The sequence below is a fragment of the Parasteatoda tepidariorum genome, chromosome 11 (assembly GCF_982258835.1).
Source record: "Parasteatoda tepidariorum strain Cologne lab strain chromosome 11, Ptep-v5.0, whole genome shotgun sequence".
Classification (NCBI taxonomy): Eukaryota; Metazoa; Arthropoda; class Arachnida; order Araneae; family Theridiidae; genus Parasteatoda; species Parasteatoda tepidariorum.
Genome location: NC_141765.1, coordinates 59,830,645 through 59,845,607, shown reverse-complemented (window position 1 = coordinate 59,845,607; position 14,963 = coordinate 59,830,645).

The following is a 14,963-nucleotide window of genomic DNA, read 5'->3' as shown; positions in this document are numbered from 1 at the left end:
GTAACTACGTTAGGCAGGACATGTGTACGTAAATATGAGGGACGTTTTATGTAAGTGTTATGTGTGACCCCAGATGAGTGCACCAGAAGTGCCGACAGGGTCACTTCTTGACGACATTTTAATCAATTCTATAAATGTAAATGCATTATTTTTAACTAACAACTAAACACATTTTACTCAGCTAGAGGGGCACATACTCATTATATTCTCACTGATAATATCACTGCATTCAAAACAATATTAAGAGTCATCATCATCGAATAAATTATTATATTTTAGGCTTATTTGTGAAAACATATTATAAATTTAATCAATGTATATGTATTTGAGAACCTAAATTTGTGAAATTCACACTTGTAAAAGTGAATTTGGGAAATTTTTTTGTATATTTATATAGGAAAAATTGTGAAAATGTATATATTATACTTTTCTCTAAATAAATATTTTTGCAATGACATTGCTAATGATTTTCTTTAAAATGCAACCATTAATGATGATTCTTTTTAAGTTCATTTTGAAAATTCCGTTTTCTGCTAAATGGTATCTAGTTCATAGGGTAACTTTATGATTAAAAATGCAATAAGGCAGTCATAATAAAGAAAATGATTAACATAAATTTTGTTATTGAAAATCACTGTCGTTTAGTTACAACCTCTTAATTATGTATACAAACATAAAAAATAATAAAATTACTGACATTCTGTAGATAATTTTACTGACATAAAATTTTGTACATCGAAAATTTAAGTTTAATTTATCTTTAATCTTCAAAGAAAAATGCAAAAAATATTTTTTCAAAAAAAGCAATTTTGAGGAAGAAATTTAAAAATTAAATCATTTGTCACTTTATAGCTTAAGAAGAACATTCTATAGTTCGTTCATTCAAATTGAATTCTTTTTCAGAAAATTCAATTTGATTTTTTTTATGTGTGTATTTTAACAGTCAATCGTACCAGAATCGTAGGAAATCTTTCCTGAAGACTAATTAATAAAAAAGTGAGAAGTGCATAAAGATGGGTTCTGACTTACTTTTGAATGCTTAAGCTAGAAAATGCTTTTTTTGCTTTTTTGTATTAATTTTATTTATTTATTTAATAAGTCCAAGATTACATATTTTGAATTCCAAAATTCGCTGTCCAAAATTTGTTGTTATAACTAATATCTCTATTAATTTCTTATTGGGCCCGAGATTATTAATTATATATTTCAAGTAAATAATGAAATTTACAAGCGCTACTAGATTTTTGGGTGACAAAATGAAGAAATAAAAAAATCATAAATTTTTTTTCTCATTCCAAATATAAAATATGAAAAATTTATTTATACTTATTAGGTAAATTTCGAGTGTTTCTTACTCGAGCTTAGTTCTGATTTACTATAGAAAGTCCCTGAAGACTCGTAAGCCGTAAGCATTGCTTATTTTTAGTAATTTTATTTATTTATTTATTTATTGAGGCCGAAATTACATATTTCAAATTAATTTTAAAATTCGTTGTCACTACTGAATTTTTGAGTGACTAAATGAAAATTAAATTTCACAACGGAAATTATTTTCCTCACCCCAAATATGAATTGAAAAAATAATTTTTTTTTTACACCAACGAGTAAATGCATACTCTAAATGATATTTTTTTTTCTTTCCTTTTATTGAGAAAATTTTTTATTCCTTCTTAATGTCAAGGCGAATTTGCACCCTATTATAGCTCAGGATACCAATATTATATATAACGAAGACCCATTTTTTCTGAGAGTAAAAAATACCATTAATTTTATAGTATTTTCCAAATTCAGCACACATTCGACAGTATCTACGCCGTGAAAAATTCCGGATAAAATTACATATTTGATTTTAAAAAATTTTGTTTTGTATAACTCTTGTTATGATGCACATTTCATTTTAGTTAAGATACAATTTCAAGTTAATTTTCTTTTTTTTTTTTCTTTTTTTTTCTTTTTTTTTTTTTTTTTTGCTTAAATGTAAATTATTTATTAGCTAATTGTTTGTTTAGAAAATTCTGTAGTTTTAAAAAAAGTTATTTTCCAAATTTCAGAAAAAAATAAATTAATGAAAAAGACATATGTTTTTGAAGAGAAGATGATTTAAAAAAATGTTTTTGAAGAATGATATAGTAGTTTCTCAAATTTTCGTGTTCGGTTTGAATTTTTCTCATTACTAGAGCTTTCAATAAAAATATCCAAAATCAGTTTCCAGATGATTAGTGAATAAGAACCAAAAGAACATCGCGTTATAAGGAAAATATTAATGTGAACATCATTTTTATCACGCGATATCTTCATCTATGAAGGGAAATACTTAAAATCATTTTTATATGATAAAAAAAAAAACATTTTTTAATCAACAGGAAGTTAGTTAATACCTTCAAAGTAATTGCTGCTTACTAATTATTTTTTACTTCTTTTCTACAAAATTTAATTCTACACATCTCTAAACCATGGCCAAACACCTAGACCTTTTTTTTTAGGGACCCTATCTCTTAATGGTAACGGTAAGAATGCTATGAAGTTTGACCCTGGATGAGCTGGTATAGTTTGTCTAAAGTAAGAACTCCCCTAGCCATTCGTCTGCACCTGTGGGGGTGACTATGGTAACGAGATATAACTATTTCAAGTAGGGATATGGAGTCATTTCTTAGGACAAATTTTGGCTCAGATTGGCTAGAGAAATGAACTCTTTTTATTTTTGGTCTATTGTGATAGCCCTAGAGTGAAGATAAGCTATCCTCCCTGAAATGCGCTATTCGTGATTCCATAGCAGCAGACGGTGTTAGACTTTGTGGCGAGGAGAGTTCTTTCTCCAAAATTTCTACACTATAACCAACGAGAGGACTAACAGCCACGACAGATATTGCGTACACCTTGCTGTGCGCATACACGACGGTTGTTTAGTCCACTATCTGGATCGAACTCACAATCACCACTACCAGTGGCTGGCTGCACTATCGGAGTGCCAACTTAATTCTACATTATATTGCTAGAAATCTTGGATTGTGTGGAGCTATATCGTTCGTATTTGCTTCAACTTCATTATTTTACTGTGGGCGTTAAACAGATAGCCCATTTCAGGGTTTACGACTATCATTATTCAACTCCGTAACCTTGTAATTTGAACCCAACACAGAGGACGTTGAAACCTTCACATCAAGCATTGGAATAAACTAGCCTACGTAGAATTTTTTATGTAATTATTCCGCAATTGCGTTACATGGAGAGGAAAGCTACGTAAGCCTCCCACGGTTAGACTCACAGTAATGGGATTTGAATTCATGATCCGTGATTGAAGGTGTTTCACGTCAACACTGGGATTGGTGCAATCTGGGATCAGAATTCGCATCGACCAGCCGTCGCTGGGATTCGAACCTGGGCATCTCATTGGCTGAGCCACCACAGCTCTAACTTTATTATGGTGCTTTGTTGAACCATACTATCACCCTAAACTTGATTTCCCGATGCTGTGGTTCAACTTAGAATATTTATTAGAAAATTAATTCAGTTTATAGAAATTTAATTCAGTTTTAAAATTAATGAAGGTTGTAACAAATTTGCATTAATGTTAAACTAATTTTCCTGTGAGTTACCTGCTAGACGCAATTAAATCGGTTGCAGCTCGACTCGACTAACAGCTGAACTAATTTTGCAACGATTTTAACCTTCAAACGTGTATCTTAAAATGCTTTTTAAAGCAGGTAGTAATATTTTTAAAACTTCTAGAAATGCTTACTCTTAACTTACCCTTTAGTTTCTCAATATCGTCAGCAAATTTAGTTTCAAACATCTAAAAATCTGCCTTAAAATTACTAAATTAAGTTTTCATTCAGTTTTTAATTGTGCTACTAGTTTGGTAGATCGGGGGCTTTTATGTTTTAGATATACATTTCAGATACTATTGGCAATATAATGGCCTTGGAGAAATACAATGATAAACCGCATTTTTAAATCATATTTCGTTCATCGACTTATTATATACTTTCTTTGGCTTCCTCTTCAGCTTTAAGAAAAAATATTTATACGCTAAAATTCATCTTAAGACATTTGATGCCTTTCAGCCAGTTCTTAAGTATTTAAAGGAAAAGAATATAATAGTATATGACCAAGAACAAACATTTTTTTTTTTTAAAAAAAGAAGAAGAAAGCAATATTTCAGCGAGAGCTTGAAAATTTCAACAAGCTCATATTTTTCCTTATTTTATTTTTGTTTATTTATTTATTTACAGTTATGGAATGTATTTCAAGTCATTGAAAATTCTATAAATCATTTTTTTGCGTGCTACTTGATTTCCGATATAAAATCTGCAAAGAAAGTAAATTTAGAGCGCAATATATATATATATATATATATATATATATATATATATATATATATATATATATATATATATATATATATATATATATATATATATATATATATATATATATATATATATATATATATATATATATATATATATATATATATATATATATATATATATATATATATATATATATATATATATATATATATATATATATATATATATATATATATATATATATATATTGTGAAGTATTGATGCTTCATTTTTCATTTTACCTTTCAGTTTAATGTTACATTTATATTAACATTTTGTAGCTCAGTTTTTAATAATTTTAATAATTAGATAAAAATAATTTATTTATCGTATTTTGGAAGAAGTTTAGTTCAAGTGGTGCGCGAAACTTTTTCGATCCTTATTAATGGCAAGTGGAGGGGAAAACGTTTGGACTCGCTGCTGTAGGTTATAAATGAAAGATTTATGTTAAACTCCTTTATACATAAACAACTGTTTATTTTTAGTATCTTTATAACCTTATTTTTTCCTAAAATTCGAATATCTAGCTTAAATTTAGGAAAAAGAAGCAATCGAAAAAGTTATTGCCCGAAGTAAAAAAAATATTTTTTTTCTTATTTACATTATGTATGAATACAACATAAAAGAAATAGAAAAATAGTGCACCTAGTAGTGCGTGACATTGGTCTATTTCACCCTCTAAAATTCTATCTTTCCCCATAATGAATAATTCAGTTATTTTATTAAGATTGCAAGAAGTTTTTTACACATTTGTTTATAAGTTTGAAAATAACCAGAATGCTAAAAAGAGCAATAGAATATCAATAGAGATCAATAATTTGCAAAGAATGTTGATCAGAAACATGTTGAAAATACATTTTTGTGTCTGTTTCTGAAATTTAATTAATAGCACTAATTAGCTATCGAATGCACCGTAAAAAAAAATTTGTGTATCTAAACACCAAAAATGGTGGGAACTGCTTTGCACCAAAATGGTGTTTCATTGAGTATTCCACTATACCCGAACCCAAAAATGTTCCTGGCTATGTGAAACACCTAGAATGTTATTATGCACTACTTAGTGTAAAGTATCCGCCACCAACCACCATGTTTTTTTATCTAGTAACACTAAAATTTCTAATTACAGTAAGATACGACACTCATAAGAATCAGTACATTTATTTTTACGAGGCAATATAAAGTATGAATCAGTAATGAAAATGAGCTTGTAAATCAAGCATACACATGGCAGATAGGATACTAAGACAAATTTGAACAAGGGTTAACAGAGCAGGAGCATACCGACTTTTTTTTACAATTTTTTCAATTTCTGCATAAGATTTATTTTCACATTTCATTCTGACTATCATATTTCGAAGTTCTAAAGATGTTTCCTTTCCCTGACTCATTTTGTTGAAGTTACAATGTCAAAAAATCTCGGGAAATGAAGGTTAGAATAGATAACGAAACATGTAACCTCAAATTAAGACAATCTTCCAAAATCACTTCGTATGCAAATTTTTTTTTCCTCTGCCAATCAGGTGTATGCAGACTTTTGCGACTTGATAATTACTATACAAATCACAAAATTACCTAGAAATTATTATTTCTGAATATTTTTATTATGGAAAACAAATTCTTTAGAGAAAACTGAAGGAGTGATATGATTTTTAAAATTGAAATTTAATTGCTTTTTGAGAAACCTTTATTTTGATCAGTGTATGTAGATTTTTGTGACTGACTGTACATATTTTTAACAGCGAACTTTACTTTTTTCAGACAAAAAACTATATTGAAGATATTGTGTAATTTTATAACCGTCGTTGAACAGCCGACCCAATTTTGGGTTTACAACAACTAATGTTTAACTCCGTAGTCTTGTAATTTTGAACCTAATCCAGGAAACAAGGGAACTCCTTGATCAAGTATTGGGAGAAATTTGCCTTCGTGAAGGACTTTTTGATGGAACTAACCTTCATGTGTGTTACATGGAGACGAAGACCACGAGAAACTCCTATAGTTAGCCTGACGGCAAGAGGACTCTAACCCCGTAATCCGTCGACCATTGGGGATATTTCACGTCACTGCGGTCGGTGCGGAATTCGTATCCCAGCCATAACTGGGATTCGAGTCCGATTCACCTCATTGGAAGACGAACGCTCTATCCTCTAAGCAATAGTGGCTCATTGAAGATAGCCGCAAACACTATCCTCAACTCGTTATAGATTGTGAACAATGTAATAGTTGTGCACAATGCTACAGATGAATTCAAAACACTCCAAGATTAGAGTTTTCGAAAGCGAAAATATTTAACTTATATTACAAAAGCGCGTGATCTCGGAGTAAACTTCTACATTTTTGGTGTTTCGAGCTTTCATATACCCTTTGAATTTTACATCAACTTCGATTTCGGGTTAGCTTGAAAAAAAGCGTTCCTTCACAGAGCTTTTAGAGTTATTCATCATCAAATTCGGATAGTTATTACTCCACAGTTTTTTCAATTTGAGAGGTCACCACTTTGAATTATTAATAATGGCGCTTAGTTTGCGAAAATCCGATTATTGAAACAAAAGTTAAAGAAAATATCTTGTTAATTTTGCTTACTGTATGCCTTTTACTAAAATCATTAATATTTCTCAAAATGTTTCGTTTTCTCAAAACGACTTTAAAAAATTATATGATTTCAGAAGACTAATACTAGATTGTATGACAGACAAAAAATTTTATTCTCCTAAAACTCACCAACTAAAATAGTAGTTATGCTTCCTTTACATATTATATAAATAAAATTTCAATATAAATAACTTTTTCTCAAACAAGTTAATGAACTTTATTGAAATTAAAATAATTAATAATAATTATATTTACTTTTAAATAATAACCTCAATATGATCTCCCTAAATTATATTCGTAGAATTTATTTCGAAATAAACGTATGATATTTACTATTTTTAAACTCCCCATTCTCTCACATAGCTCATAAATATTACGCTGTTCTTTTGTTTTATCAGTACAAACCAAATCATTTGAGTTTTTTTAAGCAAAAAATTGAATCATGATTAGCATATTTATGAGTCCGGTCAGTTGAGGAAAATATTCTAGAAGGTGTGACTTGCATCACCTAATTCTCTCTTTCATTCAAGACTAATTACAAATTAGTTTATCAGTAAATAAATATCAATCAATCTTCACAACATTTTTATAAAAGGAAAACAAAATCAATTAATGACCCAGACCTCATAATCAGTCATTCACCTAGTCAATAAGCAGAAAAAAAATTGTTGCACCAAAAGAGGTTAGGCAACATACAAAATCATTGATTTGATTGACCGTTGTCGCGCTCAATATCGTCAAATATTATTGAATAAACGTCATTAGTTGTAAGAAGAGAATACGAAGAAAAAATCTGAACCAGTTCTATATTTGCCATTAAAAAAATAGAGCGGTTATGAAATAAACTCATAATGTATGGAACTTTATTGCTAGAAAAGTATTAAAAATTGCATAAAATGTCATAGGTTTTTATTTTATTTTATTTTATTTATTTATTTATTTATTTTTATTTTTTTTTGCGAAAAGCTAAAATCTATTATGAAAAATTTTTTTAACTAATATTTAATTAGTTTAATGCAAACTATTGAGGAACTATGAAAAGCCTTCTAAATTCAATTTTTAATGCAATTTTGATTGTGAACCTTAGTGCAATAAGGCCAGAACTGAAAACCAGTTGATATTACAGGAAAGGCATTTGAAAAAATAACTCATTGATAAATCATGATTTCATTACAATTTAATCTTCATAATTTGCTAACAATAAAACTTTTAACATTCAACATGTTATAAACACATTTCTTTTTTCAAATTCCATGCCCAAATTCTTAAAATGTTTGATTTATTTATTTTGAGTATTGTGCCAATTGCAAAGAGAATCAATTATTGTTGATTCCAGTAGTGCAAGAACAGGGCAATTCTGTAAAAGTCATATTTAATGTGGTAAATAGTGCAGGGAGAATAATATTATTCTACGCGAAACAAGACACATTGAGTATTGTCTCATAAATGGTCCGCTATATGCGGTTAAATGGGGGATAGTAATTAATAAAAAGTACAGAACATAAAAATATTGTCTTTTAAAAAATTTCATTTTACTCTTATACACGAACTTGCGAACCGAAACTTGTCGTGTTCCTTAATTATATCCCTCAATTTCAAAGTCGTTATTAAAACTACACATACCAAGTTTACTTTATTATTTATACTAAGTTAAAACTAAATTTTTCCTAATTAGTTTTATAATAAAGTTTTCTTAAAAAAATTTTCCTTTGGAAAATAATTTACAATCATAATTTATTCGCTGTATCTTTATAGTTTGATACTCTTGGGTATCAAATCTTGTTTTGTTTCACTTAGTAAATTCCCTCACTGACCAACTTCAACATGAAAATATGATCATAACTTAATAGCTTTTGATTTAGCAATTGCATTTTCATGCATAGAAATACAATCTTCATAGTTAGAGAGCACACCTTAAATATGCAAATTATTTACTGCAGATTATAATTTCAGGATTCGTATGGTCCTTGAAAAGTGAGACAAATGTATTTTAATATTTCTAAAGAATTATGATATTTGAAGATCAAGGGGAAAGAATGGTTTAGGTTCATGAAAACTGATTATGAGAAAAACGAATGTCAATGTTTGAGAATTCTCAGAAGCAAAAATAAAAATATACACATCTGTCAAGCAAAGAGCATTTACTGACAATCTCAAAAATTTCAAAAGAAAATTTAAAATTTTTCATTTTGAGAAAAATAAAGTTGAAGACAAGAACCATTTTTTCCATAAAATTTTTCATTAAACAATGCTTTCTCACTAGTAGTCCAGTCTTCTATTCCACTAAACTTTTCTTTGTTCTGGTCTAGGTTTGGACAGGAACCATTTAACTCCAGTACGGCCCATCTTCACTCTGTAATAACACTCCTTTCCACGTCCCTAGTAATCTACATGATGCACAAGATGACGCTCCAATCGTCATTTTTGTGCAAAATTGACAAAAACAGTTCTTTTCTTTAATCTTATAAGTAAATATATACGATACAAAATCTCATGGTCTAAATTTTTAATTCTAATGGAAAAGCTAATAGGAAATAATTTTCAGTTTCTTCAAACAAAATTGACACCAGTTTTTTCGTAAGGACCGTATCAAAGACTAAAGGAAGGAAAGAAAATTATTGTGCTATATAGGAAAGGAGTCTTAGAAACTTTTGAACCATTGACATGATTAATTGGGAGGTTAAATGAGAGATTTTTTTAGTATTTGCATTCTTATTGTTGCTACGTTTTTGAAAGTACATCTATGATACAGCTCACAGGGCCAAAAAGATACAAGAGTGGTGCAAGACGCATTTTCCAGATATGATATTAAAGAAATGGCCGCCCTACTTACCAGATCTTAACCCCATAGATTACAGTGTATGATTCATTTTCTAGCCAAATGCCTGCACTAAACCAGACAAAAGTTTGAACTCTTTAAAGAAATTGTATCGGCACCAAATGGGATAGATTAAAGGTAGACGATTTGAGGCCCGTTGCTGAAATTTTCAGTTAGCGTTTGCGACTCTGCATCGTTGATAAAGGTTACCACTTAATAGGTCTACTATTATTATTTGTTAGGTTATTTATTAGTTCTATTATTATTATTTGTTGTATTTTGTTAATTCATTTATTTTCCATAAAATAAGTTATATTAAAAATTGTTTGTCTGAATTTTTTGCCTCTCCTTGTATAATTTTTTTTTTTTTTTTTGGCTTTCCCTTCACTTTGAACGTGTCGAATTAAATTTGCTTTAGATGAATATGAAAGCATGATAATAAGAGTCACGATTTGCGATTTTAATGTTAATTTCAACAAGCAAAGAGAATTCATAAGCAAACAGCATTTTTTTTATTAAATTAATTAACCAGAGAGAAATTACAAGTAATATCCCGAATGAACATAACACTTATCAACAATAATTTGGCTCTCATGAACCCAAAACTTCATCATAGAAATACAATATATCAAAGCGAAATTGATGGTTATGATAAATCACAATAGATGAACCCAAATCCAATAGACTAAAAAAAAACTGATGAGTGGGCGTAAGGCATTACTTAAATTCAACAAGCTTTAGCAGATACTAAATGAAAATTTTATTTTAAAGCAAGTAGTGGTGCAATAAATGAGTAAAAGAATTTGTTATCCCACAACTAAATAAATCAATAACAATTTAATTTGACAACCACTTTTTGCCCTGTTTCAGTGGCATACCTAGGGGAGAAGGTGCAAAGAAACATAGACAGATGTCCTTTATCATATCTGCAGATGAAAATAAATTAGAAAGATTAAAGGAAACATATTCTTCAGATTTACCGGATTGTAGCTTCAACATTTGACTACCGAATATCAGTGAAGAAGTGTAAGTTAAGATGAAGTGTTACATATTTTGTAAGAACAGAAAAGGAAACTAAATTTAAACTAGTAGAAACTAATGCATTCATGTACAGCACCTTTTAGTCCTTTTTTTCAATCTTTAAATGTTATTTTTTTCAATGATGTTGGATTTCCCTTCTTCAGGTAAGTAGAAACTTTAGTTTTTATGATATTATTTTTCTTTTATAATCTTTACTTCTGTAATTTTTTTTAGAAATAATTTTTATTCTTCTTGTACTGTTTTAAATGGGAAAAATACGATGGATATAGTATATTCTCCAGATATTTTGCTCAAAAAAACAATTGAATTTTACGCTTTTAATTTTTTACGATAGATAACAAAATCAAATTTTGTCACGCAGAAAATGTGGACGGTATTAAAAATAACTTCTCCAGATATTTTGCTCAAAAAACAATTGATCTTTACGAGTTAAATTTTTCACGTTAAATGACAAAAGGTTTCTGATGGCGTGAATTATTAATTGAAACCTGCTAACTCTTTGAAATTAATGTAACAAAAACGCTGTTTCGTTAGCTATTTTCTAGTCTGTAAATGTTATATAAATTTTCACAAAGTGAAATAAGTAACTAACTAAATAAAAAATAATAATGAAATACTTCATTTTCTATGAGGTTTATTGGAAGAGTACAAAACATAATTCCTTCTATCTTAGCTTAACCTCTGAATATAAGTAGTTCGTACAGCAAAACATTAAAAAATAATGACAACTGTAGATTTTACAAAATTTTTAAATTGTGAATAAAATTATTTTTACTCTGCAGATATCTGTTATTTATCCTTAATGGAGAGGGATATATCTCTCACTTCTTCTATCCTTAATGGAAAGTGGCACCAAAGATATTTTTGATAATATATTAAGTAAATTATTTTCAATAATACTTTAAAAATATTTTATATAAAATTAGGTTGGACCAGTCCTGGCCGGGTGTCTTATTTATTTTGTTGACTGTGCAACAAATATCTGTAAATTATTTCGATATGTCATTAAGAATGAAATTTTGCCTTATTTTTATTCATCCATCAGCTTTCTCTTTAAATGCAATATTTTATGGGCAAACATGGCACTCACCATTTCTACTCCTGTATTATTAAGGCCACATAAAAAATTATTCTTTTGCTGAGTATTTTGATTGGTACTTTATTCAAATCGAAAAATTTTAAAGTATACGAAGGCTTTCTTCAACTTAATATATCTTAGAAATTCTAAAAACAAGTTTTCTGAATGAAAAACTGCCTTTTTCAGCAAATTTTTATTCAATGTACAAAAAATGACTAAGCTGACCAGCATCTCACAAAAACTAAAAAAGGAAGTTACACTGAACAATGACACTGTTTCTGAAAATACACTAAATTTTTAAACACAAAAAAAATATCTATATAAGTTGAATTTTTTAATCAAAAACTTATAATCAAATTTTTTATTTCATATTATCGTCACTTTGGATAAGAAAATTTTATGGTTTGTTATACTTTCAGAACAAATTTTTTTTTAAATTCAAATCATGATCGATTATATTTTATTATACTTTACTGAAGAAGGTTCTTGTCCATAGAATCAAAATCATAATAGCATTTATTTGTGCCTGATTCACGTTGTTTTGCTTCCAAAAAACATATTTTACTCATTAAAAATGAAAAGTAAATCAGAGCCAAATCTTTAAAATTGTCATTTCTAATAAAAACTATCTGTATTGTGTGAAAAATTTAATTTTAATATAAAATAAAACAGTCAGTTAACAAAACAAATTTTATTAATTACAATATGATAGTAATCTTGTTAAGTACAAAATAGTACAAGTAGATAAAAGTATTTTAAAAATAAATTAAAAAATATCAACAAGAAAAACTTAAAATATACATATTGTTCATAGTAAATTAGGCATTCAAAAGAAATGCAGTATAATAAAATTTTTTAAAGTTTTTAACATATATTCTCTCTTTAAAAACAATATTTTCTTACATGCATAATTGGAATGCCCTAAGAAATGGAAATTATTTTATAATGAAAGGCTGTGGTTTTGAGCTATAACTAGGGTGACTAATCTTCAAAGATGGTATAAAACAATACGTTAAATTCTGTAAGTGCAATAGGATTAGAGTTTCTTTGAAAATTTATTTCAAAAAATTAGACTTGAAAAATTCAAAGACAAACAAACCAGATTCATAATTTCTAATAACATTAGTTTTATCTTTATTTTTTTTTTCTTTAGTATTAAGTCTAACAAATGCTTGAAAGGGTTATTTTAGCTAGAAAACATTTTTCTTAAAAAAATTGCTCAAATTCATGAATAAAATGCAACAAAGATTGAATTTCTTTTATAACATTTTCCATGGCAAACAGCATTTTCCTATATCCAAAGGTTAAATATAGTCATTCTAGTTGAAATAAACCTTATAAACAGTCTGTACAAGGAATTTATTTCATTATATCAATTTAATCATATTAATAGAATTATTTTAAAATAAAATTTATGTAAATATAGGATACAACTAATAATTGAGCAAGTTATCCAAGTACAAACTTTTCTGATCTAACTAAGCAACATTTATATAAAATTTTATTTCCAAAATAATAGAATAAACATTGCATTATACTGCTTAAATATAGAGAACCAATTAAAATATAATTTATTTCATATTCCACTGTAAGTTCTACTTTACTTCTTATCACAAATAGTTTGAGACAATAGCAAAATTCTTATTATTTTGTTTAAATAATTCATAGATAGTTTGAACTATCAGAAACAAAAAAAAAGGTATTTATTTAAATTTTTTTTAGTTGTAATTTTCATTACGTAAAGCTCTATATGGAATAACAATCAGCCTATTTTTTATATTTGAAATTATAAAATTTTTACACATAAAATAACAGCAATATACTCATTTGCAAATTAACAAGTGTGAAATATTTTATAAAAATGTAAGTGTTAAATTGTGTAAAAATAGCAAAGTAGTTAAAATTCACTTTTGAATATCTCCTCTTAACTTAACACACATTACCAAGATGCAAACAATGATTTCCTAGTGATTTCTGTCACATTTCATTATGAATTATTTTCAGATCCTTCATCACCAACATAATACCACTGAGATTTCTTCCCCCTTAATGTTTATACCAGTCAAATAGACATTTCCTTGTGCCTACTAACTTTTTTTATATATTTTATTGCAAGATATTAAGTTTTCTGTGAAATAAATGACATAATTACTAGAAATCTTATTAGCATTAATTTGTTATGTCTAAGAAGATACATAAACATTAAGGAATTTTGAAATATTTGGTACAGCAACTAACTTTCTTACTATTCTAAAAAAATGTAGGCATTACTTAATAAAATTTAGTTCTTAGTTTATCATTGATATTACCTTTGTAATATATAAAAACTCATGTAAATAAATTTTTGAAAAATTAATCTTTCAGTAATGCATATGCCTGAGATGATTTTTTTTCAAAATAAACATTACATAATTATTATTAAACAATGCTAATAATGCAGTAGAAACAATCTTAATAAAACGAGAGACACAAATCAAATATAAACAAAAATAAACAATTATATTTTCAACAATTAGCTAGAAATATCTCATATATATAAGGATTACAAATAATTAACAGAACAGATCTTTAACAATCTAAAAAAAAAACAATACCATTCAAACATTCAAAATAATGTTTTAAAACAATTACCCATTTGCATAATTAGTGGAATGTATATGCGCAATTTCTAAATTACATTGCACCAAAAATAGCACAATTTTTTAACTATACAAATGAATTAATGAAAACAATGTAACAAAATTTAATAGAATAAATCTATTTCATTTAGCATCATTTTATCAATTCTGTTAAATTAAAATGAAACAATACATACACAGAAAAAATACATAAAATTTTTGTTTAAAAAATTGGCTTGTCCATGAAAATAAATGCATTTCAATTGTTGCATTCGCTTATGATGCATCATTTAATATAACATGATTGTCTTATTATCAATCCTTAACAGTTTCTTTTTCAGAAATAATTGTTTCCATGTGTCTAGAGTGATGCTATAAAACTTAAGGGTTAAATAACATGGAATGCTGCACAACGGACATAAAATTAAACATAAAATAATTACTTTATTTAGTATTTGTTCCCA